The sequence below is a fragment of the Rhea pennata genome, chromosome 8, assembly GCF_028389875.1.
Source record: "Rhea pennata isolate bPtePen1 chromosome 8, bPtePen1.pri, whole genome shotgun sequence".
Classification (NCBI taxonomy): Eukaryota; Metazoa; Chordata; class Aves; order Rheiformes; family Rheidae; genus Rhea; species Rhea pennata.
Window position 1 is genome coordinate 4,774,013 of NC_084670.1, and position 22,206 is coordinate 4,796,218.

At 41.2% G+C, this 22,206-nt stretch overlaps 1 long non-coding RNA gene across 5 annotated transcripts in view; it reads right to left on the bottom strand.

The window, feature by feature from the left end:
• Nucleotides 1–22,206, bottom strand: part of LOC134143696 (uncharacterized) — a 170,504-nt gene that overhangs the window by 75,193 nt on the left and 73,105 nt on the right. For all 5 annotated transcript variants that reach the window (XR_009959167.1, XR_009959168.1, XR_009959169.1 and 2 more), the window contains exon 3: nucleotides 9,618–9,682. This is a non-coding gene — a long non-coding RNA (uncharacterized LOC134143696). The remainder of the gene's footprint in view (nucleotides 1–9,617; nucleotides 9,683–22,206) is intronic.

A 22,206-nucleotide genomic window follows, 5' to 3' on the forward strand; every position in this document is an offset into this window, starting at 1 on the left:
CTTCTATCAGCTCTGGAGGTGCAAGAGGTAATTTCCTTTCAAAAGGCTTCGGTACTTGTACCTATTTCAAGTTAATCTTCACTGACAAACAACATCTCTTATTTAGAAGTTAGGTTGTAGGACTCACATGCATCATTATGCATCATTTTCTCACAGCCTCTCCAAAGCAACATGAGGATCTTTTTTCTTGGACTTTCACACCAACTCCCTCTGCGAAATGTGCCCAAGCTAAAAAATATCACTTGGATCATGTAAATACTAAGAAGAGGACTCTCTCAACTGAGGGGAAAAATAGAGGGGAGTATACACTGCATGCAAAAGGATTCTTTCTGTGTTACCAGTTCTTAGAAACTTAGACTGTTTTGTACACAGTAACATTGCCTCTGTTACAGACTTCTTTAAAGTCTGAAGAAAAAGATGTTACAGAAAGGAAATCCTATAGCTTAGTCTGCTTTAGGTCAACACAGACTGAAGAGAGAGGAACCTCATGGCTTGCTTCACCTTCATCTTTCCTTTTCTGTTAAGGGTTTTGGCAGTGGCACAGAGAAGATGTTCAAGGGTGTCGCAATCCTGAGGCATAGAAAGCTGTCATTTCACGTCAGGCAGAGCAGATTCAAGTGGATGAAATACCACAGAAAAGGTTATTTGCACATATTTATAGCACCTCACAACTCTTGCAGGTTGAAGATTATGCAAATAAATGCATATGAGGAACCAAAAATACAATTTTCTCAGTCAAAAAATGCTTTGCCCTTTTTCATCTTCGTTTATATCTGTCTTTTTATCTCCTAAAATAAATCTTGGATCTTTTTATATGTATTGTACTATTTTTACTCTATATGTACTACTTTTACTCTACTATATGGAATAGCGAAGAGTTTACATTTCTCTGAATTTGACCTGAAGGCTTCAAAATCTTTTCAGATGAGAAAGCAAGCATACTCTCTTTAAAGATAAATTAACTGACCACAGAATGAGATATAATTAATACAGTGCATCTCTGTATTCTCCAAGGAAGGGAGGGGGTGGAGATTATCACCAAGACACATTAGCCACAGATTAGATAGAATATGAAAGAAAAACAGATTAAAATGTGGATTGTGGCTCTTGTTCAGGTACATATACTGAGCAGAGCAAATTTCACCTAATAAGTCATTTTTGCTCCATCAGCCAACCGCTAGTAGCGTTCCAGGTTACCAGCAGCATTGAAATACATGGAAAACGAATGCCTCGCGCAGATCCTGGATACCTGTATTTGCGATGCTGTTGACACAGCAGAGGCTCCGCGTGCTCACGCTGCAGCCACGTTTCCTGTTTCTATAAACATGCTCTATTTGCAAAGGGGCTACGATGGGCACACATGTGCAATTTATGGCTAGTTCTGTGCCAACGTAAATCAAGTACAAATGCCATCTTGGTGACATAATGTAAGACTTATGCCTGAGAGAGTCCACATACATAAGCAAGTGGGTTCCAAAGCAATTAATTTGAGGAGTCCTCTTACATTTCAATCTCACAACCAGCCAGATTGCCCTGTGGTTCCCCTGACTCTTTATTGTCAGACTCCCCAAATTTCACTCTTCCATTTCCTTCACTTCCTCACCTTTCAGGGTCAGAGCTTAACACAGCAAAGGGAAATGAAACAGAGAAAAACAAAACAAAACAAAACAAGCTGTGAAGCAGATTAAAGCCAAGTTTGACATTCACAGGTACATGGTTCCTTTTTCAGTGACAGGTATGAAGTGCTAATATTTTTGTGTCTACAGTTCATAGTATAAACATGGCGAGACAAAATGGAATTTTCTAAATGCATCTTCACCCAAAAAATGTCCTGGCATTTTAAATTAATTCTATTTTACCATGTTCAAGTTAGCTGAATTCTCAATTGTTTTTATTGCTTGCAAGTGGTCTGCAGCAGACAGCAACTTTGTTTCACTTCCCTCACTCAGCTGGTGGTGCTCCAAACAAACAGTTTCTGCAGGGAAGGCTTTTGCAGAGCTGGCCACAGAAACGTCTGCCAAACATCTTCTCCTGAGTGGGATCAAGAGATTTACCACTAGCCTGTGACTCTTGCACACTTCCTACTCTAGACATAAAGAATATGACCATGCCATTAGGCAATACATCATACGCCAATCCACTCTGACGAACTAACCTTGCTAGAATCAGAGTCCAATTCCTTTCCCAGGAAAACCAAAAAAATTCTTACCACCCTTAGTGGAGGCTGGGCTAAAATTTAAGTGAAGAGACACTCAGTTAGTTATGGGAGAAAATGGCTCATCCAGAAGTAGATTCAAGAGGAGAGATGTTTTATAGGGTGTAATTAGCTCTTGCTTACCCCATTTATATATGCTGCCCTGAGCCAGTGGGCATGAAGCCATTTATGAATTTCATGGTATCAACCTTAAACCTGGGATTCCCATGTTTTGTGGCTGAGAAAGCTGGCTCTGCCTCACGGAACCAACACAAAGGTTATTAATTTAGTTCCACACCACTTCTCCCTTTATTATGGTTCTCCCCTCTTAAGGAAGAATCCCCTCAGAGGGGATCACAGCATATTTCTGTACATCCTAGACTATCACTGAGCTGCACTGATTCCACACTCGTTTGAGCAATACTAGTACAGAACTCGTTGCCATCAGACAGCCTGTTTAAGTGTTGTGTTTCACTTCTTAAGGAAGGTTCCTTTTAAAGCTCAGCCTCTGCCTTTCCGAAAGGATTTCAGCTTTGTTTCTGATTTAGTCTGATGAATGTGCAACAAGCGCCAGAAAGCTGCCTCAGTTCTTAATGCACGTATTTAGAGGAGTTTCTGTGGAGTTCATCGTTACAGCACGATTGTTCTACAACGAAGGAATGTGAGAAGCCAGTAGGAGAGGTCAAACTTCACGGACCTGGTTAGAAAGGCCCAGAAAAAATGCGTGAAAGCTGGTAACGGAGTGTAAGAAAGCACGGCAACGATGAAACATTCCTGGTGAATAAGTGCTTACATAGTTAAACTTTTATCAAACTACTAAACTGCCAGAAATGAAAGAAACTCATTCCAAAGTGGATTGTTGCATTTCTTCTTCTTTCTCATTTTTGGATCAAAAAAGTCAAATTTCAGAAGCTGGTGCCTTAGTTTTAAAAATTCTAATATAAGGGACTGTACATTAGTGGCTTTTTCTACAACAGCGTAAGTAGGCACGTGATATTTCCTCTAACAATAGCAGAAACAATGATGACTGAAGATTTGGGGAGGAGCTAATTTTTTGTTTTTTTCTGGTTACATTTGATATTCTTTTTCTGTGCTTGCCCTGTGTTTGAAGAGATGCAAACAGATTTAAAAAAAAAAAACATCGCTAAAGGAGCTATTCAACAAAATAAAAAAGTTCATGCTTGCACTCACACAGAAACCAAAAAAAGGTAGAGCATTAGGTTTGTTATAAGTGTCTCCTATATTTTAGAGGAGAAAGTGTAATCATCTCATAGTTAAGATATGTGAACAGGTAGAATAACTAAATAAAGCCACAAGACTAAACCTCCCAGACACAGTTCAACTTAACTCAGGCTCACATAGGACTCTCTTGCTCAAGTCTGCAGACAATCCAGGCTTCTGAAAATTCAAGATCAATGTTCAAAGTTTTAAAGAATGGGTCTTTAGCTCAGAGGTGAAACAAAAGTAGCTTTTGAACAGCACTCATCCCAAACTTAGGACTGGACTCTTCTACTGCTGCAAGACACATGGAAGATTCTGCCAGCTCTGAGACAAGAGAGAATTATGAAAGAAAACATACTGCAATAATCAGCCTCATTTAACACAGAAACAAATGGGAGGAGAGTGGAGGAGTCAAAAAGAATGTGCGAGTAGGAAAGACAGGACAGACTTGAGGTTTGAGTCTTTTGAGTTTTTAGGAAAGAAAATACATCAGTATCTGACGCCTTCTGTCACATCCTGCTACTTGCTTGCAAGGTATTTTGCATTTCCCAAACTTCTAAAAACTAGAAAGAGAACAAGGCTTTACTTTGCATGTGATGGTAGGATCTCCTATGTCGGACTACATGGGAGATCTCTTGCGACATCTCATAATTGTAGTTGCAACCACCACCAAATATTTCACAAAAAAGGTAAAAAGGAAGTTTGCAATAGGCAGCTTTGGGCATATCAGCCTACATGGAAATTTTCTTCCTTGGCTTTAACAGTCCAAGCTTGGTTTGCACCCTGAAGTAATTCCTGTGCCTTACAAAACTCTTTAATTATTTTCAGTACTTGCTGCAGTCACTGAAGCGTCCTTATTAACCGTATAAACGCACATTTTTCAGGGTTCTCCTGAATTATTTCTGGTGACATTTTGTGGCAGTTAATTTGTTTTAAGATCTGGGTTCCTTCAAAGACGCCTCAGTCAACTGCACATTCCTGCCTCACCACTAAGCTCCTGAAATTTGTATGCACTCTGTACAGATGAACTGCTCTCAAAGTGTGGACAGTTTCTGTGCTGCTCAGAGGGGAACTATCCCAGCAGTGAGGTCTGGGAAAAGGGGCAAAACTGCAGGAATTTCCATGCTTTCCCACTGAGGGAAGGTGATGGCTGGGGAGCATGTGGCCCAGGTCCCTGCCCACCAGCTCCAGCCTCAGGGCAGCCGCAGCTCCCTGGGCAGAGCCCCTTCGCACAAAGGCATCACAGCCCTGGCCAGACTTGGCAAGCCACAGGCAGAGGATTCATGGTTGAGGTCACACAGAAAGTCTTTGCAATCTCACTTCCCAGCATGGTGGGTTGTGTGCTGGGGCTGGAGGAGGATTTAATCCGGTCAAATTATTCTTCCTTACTCTGCTCCAGGGAGCTGCACCCACCAGATACTCGTCCTAGGAGACATGCTGTGAGTGTCCACCTTCCAGTGGTCCCTGGGAACTGGTTTTGGGCCATGCAGAAGTCCTTGGGAGAAGGGTGAAGAAGGAAAGAAGTAGGAGCAGAGGCTATGGGGAACTTGCTGGACACTCACGACGCCTCAGCTACTCCTAAAAGATGTATTCTTGGGGGAATGGGCAGGGAGCCTAAACCACTGGTTTTAAAGCTGGAGGAAGAAGTGGAACAAGTCCTAAGAGTATGTGGGAGGACACAGAAAAGAAAATTAGAGAACCACTGGTACAGATCCTGGTCAGTATAATCAGCAAAGGAACAAGCAGTAAGCCAGGAATGATTTCATACAGAGCAATGATTTTGTGCCACCAATAAAATACTGTTGGGAGCAGACATTTAAAGGCTAGGTTTAGCCTGGGTTTTTCATACTTAGGAGCACAGGCAGTAAACCTAGCTACAGAGCTGAAGGGAAATGATTTATGAAGACAGAGCTAATGCTTATAGCTAGGTTAAACAACAAGTAAGGGCAGACATAACAGTCTGCAAATACCCATAGGAGTAAATGTCAAGGAGCGTGAGGAATTGTTTTGAACAGTAAGATAAATTTCCTAAGCCCGAGGAGCAATGGCTTGTGATATACTCTGCCAAACAGCCACAGTTTTCTCTGTCATGACTAGCCTGGGCAAAGCACGAGCGAATAAAAGTATGGAACAACTCTGCACTGCCACACAAGTGGAAGAGATTATTGAAATCTGCTCCGTGTTTAGACGAGCTCCACTTCTCCATTACAACACAGGATACCTGCAATGTTCAGGGAGGCACAGGAGTTAAAGGTAGCATTCTGGAGATGTACTGCAACTGCTTTTCTCATTATGATTTTGGTGATAGCAGCAACTACACTATACACCTTATTTCAAGGGAGTTTCAGGTTGATTTTATAAATGAAAAAAATCACAGAGCTGCTATTGCAAAGGAATAAGCACAAAAGATCACTCATAGCTAGAAAGACTAGCCATCACAGCAGTTTCAGTACAATTAACATCAAATTTAACCTGCACAGAGGATGAGTGTTAAAATTAGACGCAATCTAATGTCCACTTAAACCCCTGACATAGCTCTTACATGGACTTCAGCTTTGTCCAGCGCTGACCACCTGCATAAGGGCTGAAATCCGGCACAGGGCCCCGTTTCAGGGAGATAAAGATTGCTGTAGGAGGCTGAGGGAATGTGCCTGATGCCCCACACTGCGTGGACAGAGCTGCCTGGGCTACACTGTCAACAGATTCAGGGAAAGAATCCAAGGCAAAAACAAACCTGCTAAAAAAAGAACGCTACTTTGGTTCCCAGCATGGCATTGCAACTGCAGCCTGGTCAGGAACAGGAGGTTACAAGTAGCAAGGTAGAAGGGGAAAATGGAATTGCCTCTGAATCCCTCAGATTGTGAAATTATGGACTAACTGAAGGAAATAAATGCAGGTAAAGGGGAAAAAGCTGCTGCATACGTAGTAGTCTTGAATTGTGGTAAGGGGGAGGGGAAAGGAAAACTAAAACAAAGCCAATGCTTTGCCACAGGAAACAAATGTAACCCTAAGATACCTTTTATCTCCCTCTTTTCTGGCAGATGTCCCTCTCTCAATCCATGCAGAGTGGTCTGTGCTCTAGGGATGATAAAGCAGACGGTTTCCTCACTTCTTCCTGCTCTGATTCAGACAGGCCTGGAGTACAGGGGTTGAAATGCAGCTGCCACTGCATGGAGGATCAGGGGTGCTCGGCATTAGCTCAGTCGGAGGTGCCAAGAACCTAATTCTCACTTAGCCCTGACTCCTGAAAAGCAATCCCAGTGTTGGGTGGCCAGTGACAAGTGTTCCCTGCCTCCTGCATATACAAAGATAGTAAAATCCTTGCACTTACCCCCAAAAGTATAGAAGACTTGTATGTTTTCCAGACTAGCGAAGAGAGAAGGGAAGAAAAAGTTTATGAGGAGCCATGCGTGGTGCCCACAGTAAGAGGGGAGCACTGTGAAACCCAGGAAAACTGGAGCAAGATTTGTCTGAGCATCTTGTGGCAGGTCACTTAGAGCTACCAGGCCTGAATACACACACAGAACAAAACACTTTTCTAAAGCACTGTAAAGAGAAGAGATGGATTTAAAGGTACTAAAAACACACTCAATGTCTCCCTTTTCAAGGCTAGAAAAGAGTTGACCGTCGTGCAAGAAGTTTCACTCAGTGTCATAACAATATTTCAAAGTGCTTTGCCAAAAGACTAGGAAGAAATTCAGGTTTAAAGAACCCACAAAGCTGAGGAACATATCTTCAGCTCCTTACTCCTTTTGTCTAAGGTTTACAAGTGGCAGGAAAAAAGTATTGAGGAAGAAAAGCCTTGTAATTAAACCCTTAACTTGAGATTCAGGTTCTTCCTCCCACCTTAGCTTAATGCCTAAAACATATTCACAGCAGGAGGTAACTCTTGCTATAAATTTGTAAACACTACATTGCTTAAAGATATACAGTATACAGAATAGAAAGGTTTGTGATGCATGGCATTCTCTATTCTGTTAAGAGACTACAGTGGAAACAGCTGATCAACCATGCAGTAGGATAGCTTCTGTGATAAATATATCTTAGAAAATGTAGGCAGCTTCATGGTACATAAAATTCTGACAAGGAGAGATTTTGAACCTACTGTTTGTCCCTGTGTCAAGGAAGGAGAGTGGTTTTTTTCCCCATCCAGACTTGTTTGGGGCTTTTTCTGCTCAAGATATGTTGAAGGAGAAGGAAGGTAAAACAATTACCTGAACTGAGCCATACACATTATAAACTTTGACTCTTCCTAAGAAGTGTTTTCTGCCTTACAATAGTTTCCAATGAGTGAGATAGTTTCTGCCCCATACATTTGTTTCATTGGCTTTGTGGTGCCTCACAATATATCACATAAAAAAACAAGGTAGGAAACTAGAAAAAGAAAGGAATCTTTACTGTGAATCTTTACTTTTGTCTGGAATCTTTTTCTAGATGTTTATGGCATCCCATAAAGTTGCTGAAACATGCCTGCTGTATTTTTAATTGTCATTATAAATGCCAAAACCCAGAAGTCTTGCTTATATTGTATATGAACACTGTGTCTGCTTATGTTCAAGCCCTCAGGCACTTTAAATAACTCTACTGTACACAGAGAACGTTGTTCATTTTGTTTTTACAATTTTTGCCTGTGTAGAAGGAGCTATAATGTCTTGAGAACATAAATGTATGTTCATAACCACGAACCGAGATCACAGCTGGAATCTACCTGAGCCTTGGATCATATTTCAGCTGTGGCAAGAAGCAAAAGAGCAGCTTATTTCTCGGTTTAATTTACAAGAGCTACAACTGGAACAGCACATACTAGACTTACTGATGTAACATGCAGGTGAGCGTGTGTTACAGGTCCACCTCTGTGCCTAATCCATAGGGAACACCACTCTGCTTCAGCCAGACTTAAGAGCCATTACTGCTGCAGCCCTAGAGGGACTTGGGCCATACCCTGGTGGGTTAGTAAAGGTGGCAGCTGCCATAACAGATTTTTGTCTAGGCTAGAAACCTGAGGCATAAAATGGGGGCCTTTTTACTGATTCCAATGAGTTTTGCATCAAACCTCCATTGTTCTGTCTTACAGAGTAAACTATTAGAATGCATAAGCCTTTTTCTTTCAAGGATTAAACAGGAGCAGATCACAATTTCCTTCAAATACATTATTCATCAGTATGCAATAAGTTTTATTATTGGCTAAAAAAAACCCCAGGAAATACATCTTCATACTCAGCTCCAATTTGCTCCCTACTTATATTCCAAAATTTACACTTTATGTTCAGAAGTGATGGGCCATGAAAGTCAACAGGCTAATACTTATTCCCTGAGTAAAGACACAGGCAAGTATCTGGCCAGTGTTCATTTTTCACATTAATTTGGTAGAAATAATCTCACAATGCAATTCTGCCACTATCTTAGCATAAGAATCTCTGCAAGTAGGTTAGCATAATGTGGCTTTCAGAAAACTGACACACAGGAGGTATGAGCAGAGAGGAAGTAAATTAATTTCAGTGTTTGATTCAGCACTGGAGAAAAGCTCTTTTTGCAGTATTCAGTCACCTGCAATAATAAGAGAAGGTACAGTCCCTCCTCTAGTCTGATCACACTTCCCGACAAGGAAAATTCTGCTTAAGTTAGGAATACAGACACTGGGTCAAAGAAACAGGAGCTTCATCTATCATCTAAGTATGCGTCCCTGTAGCAGTCCTGTAATAGCTGTCATTATTTGTGACAGGCACAGTAAAGGAATAGATGGAGAAACAAAGCCCTTCATGTGAGGTGACACCCCCCATCACCACCACCATTAAGCAACCACCTTTTGGTAACCTTATGCAAAGGGTCATTTGGGGTTTTCCTTCCCTTGAAGTTTGGGTTTCCTGAGAGGAAGGAGAGCTGAAATACAGGAACAAGTGGCTGTATACCATTTCCAGCAGCATAGACCTTCCTCATTGACAGAGGTTTAGGAACCACATTTGAATCTCCAAACTTCCTGGAGATGGGAAGGAGATGGGTGGAGACAGCGAAGAGGTGGTTCTGCACTTTTAAAGGCCATGAAAGCACAGCAATACTGCTCCTAGCACCCCTAAATCTACCCTAAAAGGTAGATGGGAATTTAAGTGGGAATTAGAAGGAAAAGGTTAAACTATTAAAATGCGTTGGACTGGCATGAAACTTCTGCTTAAAAAGCTACTTATAATAAACAAGAACTACTTACAGTATCACTGCAAGATCATTAGAGGACTCTGAGATCCAAGAGTAGCTGGCTCATCTAGTTAAGACCTGAAAATACAGTGTCACATATCAGCAAACAACATCAAGCAATATTTTTTATGAGGCTATCAGAACAGGAGGAAATATTTAAAATCAGATTGCTGGGCCACCATGTGACCTAATCCTGACTGATAGAAAATCCACCCTCATCATTTGTTCATCACTGATAAAGGGGGGGGGGGGGAAATCAGTTCACTAGCTAAGAATATTAAGTTTGTCTGAGTTGTATTACAGATCACTTTTTAGCCTTTAAAAGGGTTAATAGGATCCTAGAGATAATAAATACAGCATGCAGCTGTGTAGGTGCTAGGAAGATGAATATAGGTTGATTTTTACAAACTTAACCTATGCAGGGTGACTCATAATTTGCACCTTGCGTCATTCAATAAATGGGTCTTTTGAAAGTCAACCCACTGTGAATGGGCTGCTAGCTCTCAAAAAGCAAGAACACTGCTGTCCTGCCTACAGACTGCGGAGCAGTAGGCATCAAAAAGCTATTCTCCCTAGGTTATAAAGTGATGGCAATAATGGCATCCAAATAACTCGACGTTTGTGGGTTGCTGCATCTCTCTTAGAAGGTCAAAAGGTTTTGAATGAAACAAATGCTTTTGTACTGTGAAAGATTCATTCTTAATCATAAATGTGTGTTATTGTCATTCTACTGCTGCTGTGCCTTAGAACGTTGTTTCTTGACTCAATTATGCCTAGTATCAACTTTTTAATTAATACTTTCACTAGGAAAACCTTGAAGATTTAGCTAAACAACATTTGTTTTCGTGCATTTCAACTGCAACTTTCTGCGTGAAGGAAATCTCTCTCTTTTACAGTCACCCGGGGGGAAAAAAAAAAGCAATTAGAGAGGAGGTCTACATGTTCACAGGGATCTCTGCACTGAGGAGACAGAATAATCATCTTTTGTTGAATACGAAAATAAAGAAAAACAAAGTAAACAATACCCTTTTGTTCTGCACAAGAAAGGCAGGGCTTTAACAGTCTTTAAATGAGATAGAAAATTTCCATCCAAATGGAACCATGGAGTAGGTAGACACATTACAAGGTTTTGGAGTTCAGTGATTAAATTTAATACTGTGCCAAACAGTGACTAGTTGGCAAAGGGCATTCATAAATGGAGTAGAAACAAGGGAAGTGTGGCTCCCTCCAGTATAACACCGGGTCTCCAGTACAGTTTGGTGCTCAGCTTTGTACTTTAGTAATAGGATCAAATGACAAAAAGTTTAATTTGATTCATTTCCCTAAGGAAACTCAGTGGAATTCTAAACACAGTCTGACTGGTACCTATTACTAATACTTCAGTATTCTGGGTCAGATCCAAGAAAAGGACTTAGGTACCTACTGAAGTAGAGCAACTTACCCCTTTCTTTAGCATTTTTCCAGCCTGCTGACCAGCTCCCCTGCTCAGAATACTGCTTCACGTGAATCCCATTACTTGGTACTGAGTTTTCCCAAATCACTGTACAGGTGAAATAGCATCCTAATTCAGGTTTCTGAATTCCAGCCTCAGACCTTGCTGTCTGTGTCCTTTACGGATCTCTGCCTCAGTGTACTGAAGTCCCTTGTGGAGCCCAGTGCGGCACATGTAGCTTGCCTGCCTTTTCCAAGGCTACTTGGGAAACTTGTGCCACAGGAAGACGTAGAATTTCAAGTTCCTAATTCTCACTCCCGTGCTTCTAGAAGCCAGCGCCAGGGCTTGACCCAACAACTACTTGAAAAAAGGAATTCTTACTGGAACCACTTCACAAAATAGTAGTAGGAATTGGCTGAGGTTAATCACTAACATTAAAGGAAGCCAGCTGAGGCCCCAAATGCATTTAGATACAGTCCCACACTAAGCTCAATCTTTTCAGTGATCCTATCCAGTCTACCTGAAGAGCTGTAGACCCAGTTATACCCATTAGTTGCCTACTAGACTTGGACCCAGTTCTGCCTCAGGATGCAGTGTCCATTTTCCTTAACACTGTACATACTTGAGTAATGATCCAGGAGAGTAAGAGCATAAATCCTTTTCAACTTAGTTGTGCTCTGTCCTACCAATCCAACCCAGGCAGCAAGCACATGGTGTGCAGAAAGGTCAGCAGCAGCACCTGAGAAGCCAGCATACAGATGGGCCAGGTCTGTTTGAACAAATTGTCACTGTTCTTGATAGTTCTGTAGATTCATAAAACGGAAGGTTACCCTACGAACTCTTAGAAGTGACATTTGAATGAAACAAACCTTTCATTTCAATTTTCCTAAATGAACTGCTCCAGCCCATCACAGTCACACCCACTGCTCAGCATGTCCTGGTACAGAAAGCTGATCACCTTCAGTATCTGAAATCTCTCAAACCAAAAATATAAGCAAAATTAAATTGAGATATCTGTACAGTAGAAGACACAGCTCCTCTATATGCAGTCCTTCCCTGCTTCCTTTTCTTTCAGCTTCTATTCCTACAGCCCAAGAAAAGTCCATCATCATTTTACTTTGAAGGAAGACCTTTTGCTTTAAACTAGTTTTGAACTGTATTCTATTCTTAGCTGTATTAGTATAAACATGCTGTCTTTTCATTGACTTTCTCCAACTGTTTTCTGGTATAAGCAAGATCAGAACCTTATTTTGGTAATTATTTAAATTTATAGGGTTATGCTAATGGTCAATATTCGTGCAGACCACATATTTTTGTAAAATCTCATCTATTTACATGTAAGAGAATTCAGAGTTAAGAATGATCACACTAGCAACACAATTGTTAAAACGTCTAACTTGTAGAGAATGTCTTAGGCACCTTGCTTAAAATTCTAATCCACTGATTAATTAACAATAGTTAATCATCAAGCATGTTATATGTGCTCAGTTAGTTACAGTTATCATTACGAGAAAACAAAACAAAAAAGTTTAGGAAAAAAACAAACATTTTGGAGTCTCTATTTAACACTTCAAATGAATCATTGTAGAGGGTCTTATCAGCATCCTCCATCACAGACAACTTCCCTGACTACCAAAGGGCCTGGGAGTTTTTGTCTTCACCGGGGGAAGCAGGTGATTTGTACCTTAGAAAAATTTCAGGCTTATTCTTTGTGTGTGTTTTGAGTTCCAAGTGGTGGTAAGAGGCTTTCTCCACAACGATCTGAATGCCAAGAAATGGAGCAATTTACCGGAACAGCAATCACTTTTAATGTCTTTGCAACGACAGTTTAACTGAAAAGGTACAATATTTTATATTCAGTGAAGCTGGGCTAGACCTTTTGGCAAGGAGTCTGTCTGCCTACCGAGGGTGGGGTAGGTATTTTCTATCTATGTAACGACTTCCTACTGCAAATGGGTCAGGTAATTCAAATAACTAGCCAGAACTGCCTTTGGTCAAGTCTGGTAGAAGTCTAGCCTGTAAGTAAATACGTCCCTCTGGTACAGAGTGCACATCCTCTGTCATGTGATGTCTCAGCCATTTCCTGGTACTGCCGCTCCAACAAATACTTCACTTTATCTCCCTCTGATTGTAATAATCGGCAGTTTCACCATCGAGGTTGCTGTTGCTGCATTTTCTAGTGTCAAGGGCCTGTTGTGAACCAGAAGAAAAAACTACTGAGAAAACCAGTCAAGCTCTTGAATGCTACCAAGGGCTCCTTCTTTCTCTGCATTTGCTGTAGCACTCTACGCAATCATCTTGTTTATCATTTGTCCTTGTGCAGTTCCAAACTAAATGTCTCAGAATCCAGCCTGCACAAATAATCAAATTTTAAACAAAAACTACAACAAAACATCAGCTTGCTAACACTTGAAGTGGGGCAAAAGGCACTGTGCATGGGTGGTGGGGTGGTAAAGTCCCAAACTCAGCAAGACGTCAGAGGTGCTGCCTTGCACAATGGTAAGAAATTGCTGACGAATGACTCCCAGCTCATACCCAGGTCCTGCAGGCAGGTTGCCTTGTCTGGTGGCAAATCTCGCTTTTGTGCAAAGCAGCACCGCCCACAGCAGCGTGTCCAAAAGCACCTGAGAGAACTACTGGAGAGGAAGCCACAGTTATTGAAAAGATCCTGCAAGTATTCAGAATATAGCTGTTTGCCAAAAATATAATGGTATGGCTTTGTTCACTGCTAACATTTGGGGCAATGCTGCTCATATTGTCCCAGTTCACTAAACTGTCTAGCTCTGAAAGTGAGCGGAAATTTTGACAAGCTTTGCAATGAGTAACCACTCCTGCTAAGAAAGTCAAAATTATTTTGGCAGACTACAGTTGAACCACAAAAGGAGAGGTCCTGAGGAGCAAGGAGATCCTACAGATACAAGTCAGCATGACCAAGAGGTGTCACCATGTTTCATAACTCAGCCCTTTACTGGAAACCAAATCAGCGTGACAAAAAGATATTCGTAGGCTTCAGTGGGCTCAGGATTACACTGATACCTTCTGGGGAACAGCTTGATGAATCCTGACAGTTTAGATTAACCCTTTTAAAACTAAATTTCTGAAAACAAATAGGTTATTTCATAGATCAACTGACTTGTTCACCTAAAAAGTGTTTGCTATCTTCTTTTATAACAAGCATATCCCTGTAAACAACAAATGACTGCCAATATTATTCCTAAATGTATTTGAAAATTCATACCTCAACTGTGTCACTTAAAAGTACTGTTTTGATCTTCACAAGGTTATCCTAGTTGCCTTGACCCATAAAACTAACCACAAACACAATACTGAATGAGTCAGAATACAAAGCTGACTCTAAAAGAAGGGATAAATGCCTCATGAGAGCAGAGCACACAAGAGGCACGAAGCAAAGTTAAAGGTGCAGCAGTATGTGGTAACAGCTGAATGCACAGGGCTGGAATAAATAGAGAACACTTTCCTGTAAAAATTTCCATTTCAAATTCTTTCATCTCCCAACAAGGCAAACAACTTTTACAGGTTCTGAAACATCTGTATGGACAAACAAAAATCTGAGCTGGAAAGCTGTGATCTCCAGGATGCAACCTCTGAGCAGGAAGGCAGTCCATGTGCTCCAGAACTTCTGTTGGGGGTTCTGAAAAGAGTTTCTAACAGGCTAATACAAAAAGTCTATTCAAAAGTGCTCCATAAAATACCCCTGAAGAAAGATTGTTAGGAGGAGGCTCAGTTTAGTTCTGTTCTCTTCTGTTTAGCTCAGGTGTTGTTTTTTCACACACAAGAACACATGTACAGAATTAATATACCATACAATGTCTCACTAAAGTCATCAAATGGTGGGGTTACAACTTTATCCAAGATCAACAAGGTCTTTTTCCACAAGCAATCCTTTGTGTTTGGGAAGCCTTTGCTAAGAATTTTACTGTCTTCCAATCAACTAGCAGGTGTTCTGCAGTCAAACAGGAGCTTTTTAAAGGCAACCTGTGTAACAACTTCCCAAGCTGCTAAGCAATGCTAAAGAGGAGCGAGGCACTGGAGCGGTTGAATTTTGTTCACACAAAACAGAAACACTCTCAACAGAAGGGGGGAGAAAAAGAGGGGAAATAATAGCTTTCTTAGTTTTGGTTTAGTTTTCTTTTATGTATTGGCCTAATAATCCTCAAAGAAGAGAATGAGGCTGCCAAATCCAGACATTTTGGTAATCTGACATTATACAATGGCTGTTCTTCAAACTGGCCAATTTTGTTTCGGTCAACAAAATAATGTGCTGATTGTATATGTGATATTCTCTCCACTTGCACATGGCACAAATAGCCAGATACTGCTAATATTGAAAGCATGTTATTTAGAACTATTTGACTTTCTTTTTTTTTTCTTTGGAAAAAGCACTTTGGCCCAAGACAGGCAGAACTGTGCCCCCAGTTTATGTGGTCTAATGTCACCCACAAAAGGTTTCTAACAACTTAAATAGTTCACGTGAACCAGAGGAGACTGCTTCCATGCTTTGCTACTGTTGAAAGACTTAAAAAAGTCTTTAGGCAAACTTAGAGGATGCATGAAAGGTGTCAATGCCTTGAAGCTCGTTTAGATGAGGAAAGAGAGAGGGAAAAAAGAAGCTTCTTTTGGCCTCTCTTCAGGAAGTTGTTTGGAAGAGTCTTCATCAGAACATCTGGCTTAAGGTGCATCTGCTTCATGCACACAAACAAGCTCTGTGCATTCACTGAAAAACATGGCCTTGCCAAGGGCCTGGGCCAAAAAATGGCACCGTTTTATGCATATATGCTCTGGCAGAGCAAAGGGGGCCATGAAACACTGTCGGAAGGGCCTCTGCCAATTCCCACTGAAGGAAGGGTAAGCACTGGCCTCGCCTGACTGCCCCTTTTTCTGCACGACAATCCTTTCCAAACTGATGCAGAATCTAAGCAATCTCAACTCAGGCAGCTGCATGTACAAGAGGATATCAAAGACAGACAGAAAATGCCTCAAAACCTGCCCTATACATCTAGTAACTCAACTGTTAAGTTGCAAGGAGCAATACAGTGCTTTCACTTAGTCTACCAAAGAGTGAGCAATAGCTTCCCATCACAACCTCATCAAAGTCCCTGATGATGACCCAATCACAGAAGCAGAGGGCACAAGGTGACACACACTCTAGAAAGCAAATCTAGCTCAAAGCTGGTGTGCTACCATGGGATGGTCTACGCAAGTAGCACTGCTGGCAAGAAATGTTGTGGAGAATAAATACGCATGAGCCCTCATGATCTCTTGGATGTATAAAGTAATATCCACTTGCTAAGATGCTGCAATATTACTCAAGAAATACAACCCTGATTAAGTGCTAAATTTCCAGGAAAAGATGGAATTATAATCTTAGACTAGCACATTACTGTAAGTGCCATCTTTTTTGCTACTATAACGTTTCAGTCTGCATAATAACAAAACTCTGTTCTGTGTTTTCTTCTTCCCCTATGCCAATACAGAATAACTGGCACTCTGTCTCTTTTATATTTGCTCATAGCTGTCGATATTTATGGGGCACGTGAAAATGTGCAGCAGAGACAAAGAAAACATGTTCATAGGCACTTCTGCCTGTGAAACAAAAAGGGCTGTGTCACAAGGAGCATGTCAAACCCATAAATAGTACTTATGGTGCCACGACAAGAAAAAGGAAAAGTATTTATACTCTGGAGCCACAACAGATGTTATACCAGGCCTGACAACATTCACAAGCAAACAGCCATAGCAGTGAGAGCTAGTAGAGCTCCAGATACTGTTCAATAATGAAACCCCCGAAGTGGCAAGTGGGCCACAGCATCATGGATTCAGCTGGAAGATGGATAGTATCTTCCCATGTACAGTGAGACATTTAAGAATATATGGAGATGTCTCCATTTGAAATCTGTTTACACCACAAAAAGGCATCTCTTGTGCACAATAGCCCAATGGCTAGAATTAGATAAGCATGAGAGATGGCAGCTCACATCATTTGAAGCCTGGATGGGCCTGCTATGCTGCGCCAGAGGTCAGCAGGTGCAGAGACTTGGGCTTTGAAGGCTCTGAGTCAGTATCAGTTGTGCAACAGGTTATCAGCGTGGGTTGCTTCCGTATACGGTCATGACCTGTAAGAGTGGAAAAACTTGTTTTGTAGTAGTAGAGGGATTTTCCTGAACTAGGTTAAATAATATTTGTTCAACAAAAGCCTAAAGTTGCTGGAACTGCTCTGGATTGACCTTATTAGCATAGCCAAGATCTGATCTTTAATCTTCTTTCATCTACCACAATGCAGAAATCAGTGAGTATTCATTTTTGTGTTCATCAGGGTTCGTAGCAGAAACCCAGAACTGGTTTTCTGGATCCCTTGATCCATCAGAAAGAAAATCTAATAATTTCTCAAACCACAGGAAACAATTCCTCTCTTTAAACAATTAGCTGTGAGTAGAGGGACTACTGAAGCCAGATTTTGTACGGATTTGGTCTTCGAGACCAGTTCCCACATGGATGCTCCAGTGTCTATCATGAGTTTCACCTACTGTAATCATTCTCCAGGGGGAAGGGGAGGCACAGCAGTGGGAGACACAAATTGGGCCTCTGTGCTGAATTTGACTTCTTGTTTTCACAAAACAGGTAGGACTTTATTTTCAAGACTCTGCCCTTCTAATTACATTGAAAACAGAGAACAGTTTGAAAAGTTATTGGGGGAGACACTCAGCTATTTTAGCAAATGATCCCTCTGCCCCTCATGCTTTATCACTGAAGGGAGAGAGGAACTAGCAACAGAGTTTTGCAGTACCTTACCAGAATCCTCAACAAAGTGCATTTTCGAAGGATTGTTTTCAAGAACGTAAAATACTGTCCTCATCTGGCACAGATCAGCAAGCCCCTACTGAAGGCAGTAGTTCGATTTGTTTACCCTGCTCCCTCCTATTTCAGATGGGCTAATCATACTATTTCCCCAGGAGGAGGAGGACTCAGGTAGACTAACCAAAAGTCAGTTAATAGCTCCAGATTCAGACTCAAATGGATACACTACCAAGGAGCACTGCTCACCTCTAAATATGCCTGCCAAAGTGTTTTTTTTTATCCCACAAAGCAACTACAGTTACCTCCTTTCTCCCTACCTGAGCACACTTGCATTAAAGATTATCTTTGCCAGCAAAATTAAAAACATTACATGCATCAATGGCTAAAGTTTGGTATAGTCTCATAAAACAACGAAAGAAGAGCAATGGATGGCTGAACTTAATCCAGTTTAGGGATGTATATTTAATAGGCATTTTTCTATTTTAAGTAGTCTCTCCATATGTCTTCTCTTGCCTTTTTTTTTTAAACATGTGAGCTGCAATATTTCAACAACTAAAAGGATAACCTTTCACTGCAAAGATGCTTAACAGTTATCATCTGCTTGTGAAAGAGCCTACCGCATAAGAACTGAACATTTCCTCATAATTCTTTTTAAGTACAGACTATTAAAAAAAGGCCTGTAAATGTCTGGACAGCATCTACAAAGAGTGGAGAGGTTATGATTTGCAAAAGATGTTTCTTTTCCACTGTAGGTGGATCAGTATGCACTTGGGAGTAAAGCTGCTATCTTTTGGGAATGTTTCCAGTTAACTCCATTCTAACTGTATTTGCTTTGCTTGGTTGAGCTTCAGGAACTGAAACTTAGCTTGGTTCCAACATTAAATAACTGAGCAGGAAATAGCAGAAGGTTTACCATATACAGGCTGGGCAGGGGTGGAGCAATATATTGAACTAAAAATACTGCAAAGACTGGTGTTGAGAGACTCAGATTAGCCCCATTTTAATTAGGAGATAATCACCAGCTTTGGGAGCTTGTGTAAGTTATCTTCATTAAAAACACATTCACATATTCAAACGTTACCATGCTTCAAGAAGTGAAGAACGGAGATGCAAAAGTACGATGCCCAAAAAGGAAGATTAAAAAAAAAAAAAAGCTTTTTACACTTTGCTGCTTTGTGTCCAAGCCCTGTAGCAGCCGGGGTGTCCCGTACGCATGCACACCCACCCACCCACACCCACACCAGTAATGGGGTGAAGGTGAAATCTTTAACCAACCCTTGAAACATTCTGAAATAATGTTAACCTGATAGAAGCTTAATCAGGTGAGGGGGTGGTGGTTGTTTCCGTTATTATTACTGTTTATTTTGAAACTAAGGGAAAGATAAGGATAACCTCAACCTTGCAGATGAAAAGGGGCAAGCGAAATACAACGTTGCAAATAAAACATAAAATTTGAGGAAATTTTGACACGGGAGTAGTTGCAAACCAAGTCCCAAACCACGAGCAGGACAGAATTAAATACCAAAATTCATTAAAATTTTTAGAGTCAAAATGTCAAATCCTTCAAAAACTATTACTCAGACTGTTAATTAACTTGTAAAGGCTAAATAAAAGAAGCTCAGAGTTTGCACCCTTCACTGCCCCCAATCTGCATTAAGGTAGCATCACTAGAGTCGGTGAATCAGTGGAAAACAAGCAAAAACAAAATCCAGTCCCAGACTTGGGTAATGAACTCTGGGTTTGACCATACCTTATTCTCTGGACGATAAGTATTTTACTGTCTCCTAATCACTTTCTGGAAGAATTAATCCTACTCCAGATCTTAAGTGGACTGCACAAATAAAACCTAGACAGCTCATTTATTGATACTGTGAAATATCCAAACAAGTAATTTTATTGCTATTAAGCAAAATACAACAGCTGGAAAAATAAACCTTGAGCTGTCATTGAGAGTTCAGATATAGAGAAAGAAAGTGAAATGGTTGAAACAAATAGAAAAAGCAGATCCCAAGAAACACGGAGAGTGGGGTGGGTGAGCCCTAGCTGTTCTGGTTACGGGCAGATCAATGCAGCTGTTTGGTTTGGTGGATGCAGAGATAAGATGCCAGGTGGGAAAGTGCCCCATCAAAGCAAAGCTACATTGTATGTAATCCCCTAGGCAGAAAACTGTGGGAAAAAGTACTGTTGGCAAAGTACACCGGGCGTTGAGCCGGCTACACTGTGCTTGCTGAACTTCAGAGGAAAACAGGAGCACAGATGTTAATACTGACACAGGGGTCTCCTAGTCTGGAAAAAAAAAAAAAAAAAAAAAAAAAAAAAAAAAAAAAAAAGGAAAAAAGGTAGATATCCAAGAAAGTTGCTCCTATCATTGTAAGCCCTTCCAGTTCTATTTAAAGACAGAGAAGGGGCCTACAGGAGAAGCTGTGTTTTGCAGCTCTGCATAAACACCCGCAGATAAGGGTGGTACCAGGTGTCAGCTAGTCCTGCAAAGTCACTGAAATGTCAAGGATTGTTTTTCCTCTACTCCCTTTCTCTTTCCTCTGACTGGGAACTGCCAATGTTTATTTAAAAGATATCCCCTGCATTTGGCAAGAATGCCAGCAGGGCAGACATTAATGGATTATTATTTGGAGCTGGAAGCCTGCCAAGGTGATAAGGATAGCCTGCCTACCCAAGGGCCCAAAGCCATGCCATTAACAGTGGGAGTTCAAAATGAAATCGTCCTGCCAGATGCTTTGCTATAGTGAGTTCAGCAGAGACTTTAAAAATGAGCTGCCTCCAATTTATATTTGATCTGACCTATAAAAACAATTAAATAAGTGGAGAGACATGCACAGGCTATAACGGGGCACCGACCCATCTGCAAGACCCAGCTCCGACTCCTCTCTTCTGCAGTGGCACGAAGAATTCAACTAAACCACCGTGGAGTCGCTGCGAATGTTCCCGTTCGCTTCTCTGCCCTTGAACCAGATCTCAGCCTGGAAGCCCTGAACTCCACGGTTAAAAGCAGCACAAGCGAGAGACCTCGGTGCTCTGCGGCAACTTCAACAGTCAAACGACAGTGAAAACATTCCTCAGTTTTAACGCCGCTCCGAATAGGAAGAGCATGTCTGCCAGCTATCCCCATAACGAAACGGCTAATGCCAGTACCCCCAGAGAAGGGGAGCCCGAAGCAATGTGATATTTTGTGTATGAGATATACTTAGATTACCATTGTTTACTATTAATTTTCTCTGCAAAGCTCTTTCTCTCCCAACAGACAAAAAATGACCAGTATCACTCCACCCTTTATATCACACGTTCCTTGCGAGACGACCTTTTCTGTGGCCCATCAGACAACGTGCACTATAATTAAGGTGCTTATAATGCAATTTAGTAAAAGCAGGAGCTGGGGCACAGTAGCATTTACTGTTGTGATTGAAAGCCTTAAAGGTTACGTGGGATTTACCAAGTAGCAATTTTATCTCTTTAGAGCTGGGGTGGGGCGGGCGGGGGGGAAGGATCTTTGTGCTCATTTGAGAAGTTGGTCTGCCACTAATGAAGCTGAAGTAAATAGAGCTGCTATCCTACTGCTCATGAATGCCTGCAATGAAGTACTACCCCAGACAGGTGTTTGCTCTTAAAAGAAAACATGTATAAAGATTAAAAATTTGTTTTCTTTGGCTTTTTCTCATCTGAAATATGCCTAAAATAGAACCATAGGTTTGTCTACCATTACCTCAGGGAGAGTACACAGCCAGCCTTTGCTGGTGACTTCTGCTACCTCTAACGTGGACCACGCTAAAGCCCACCTCAGAACATGACGACCCTCATGTAGAGCAGTCAGTCAAATTCACACCAAAGGATGATCCTTTGGAACTATTAGCACTGAAGTGCCTACATAAAAACATATTTCTTTACTTATTTATGCAACTTCACTGTACCTTTGTGCAACTCCACCTGAGGTTTTTAAGCAAAGCAGGATTATTCTCTGAAACAGGACTCCACAAGCAGAACAAAACTCAGACATGGGGAGTTGCGGAGCCATCCTCGGTATCAAGTCAGTCATATGAAAAGCGTTGAGTTGACAAGTCAGAATAGAATTAATTTAACAGCAAACCTAGGATCTAGAAGTCAGCCCACATTTTGTCTGCTTTTCATACCACACCAGTATTGCAGACATTCAAGTACTCAGCCTACAGCTAAGGTAGCAAAGTATAGCTGGTTCTGAGTAGTCCTGTTCTCTCCCCACCAACTGTCTAAAAGAAGGATAAGGAGGAAAAAAAGGTTTTTCTCCTGATATCCCTCTATGCAGCCTCTTGATGGCAAGATACAATTTTAGGTGAGGTTAAACAAACAATTTATTTTTGATGGA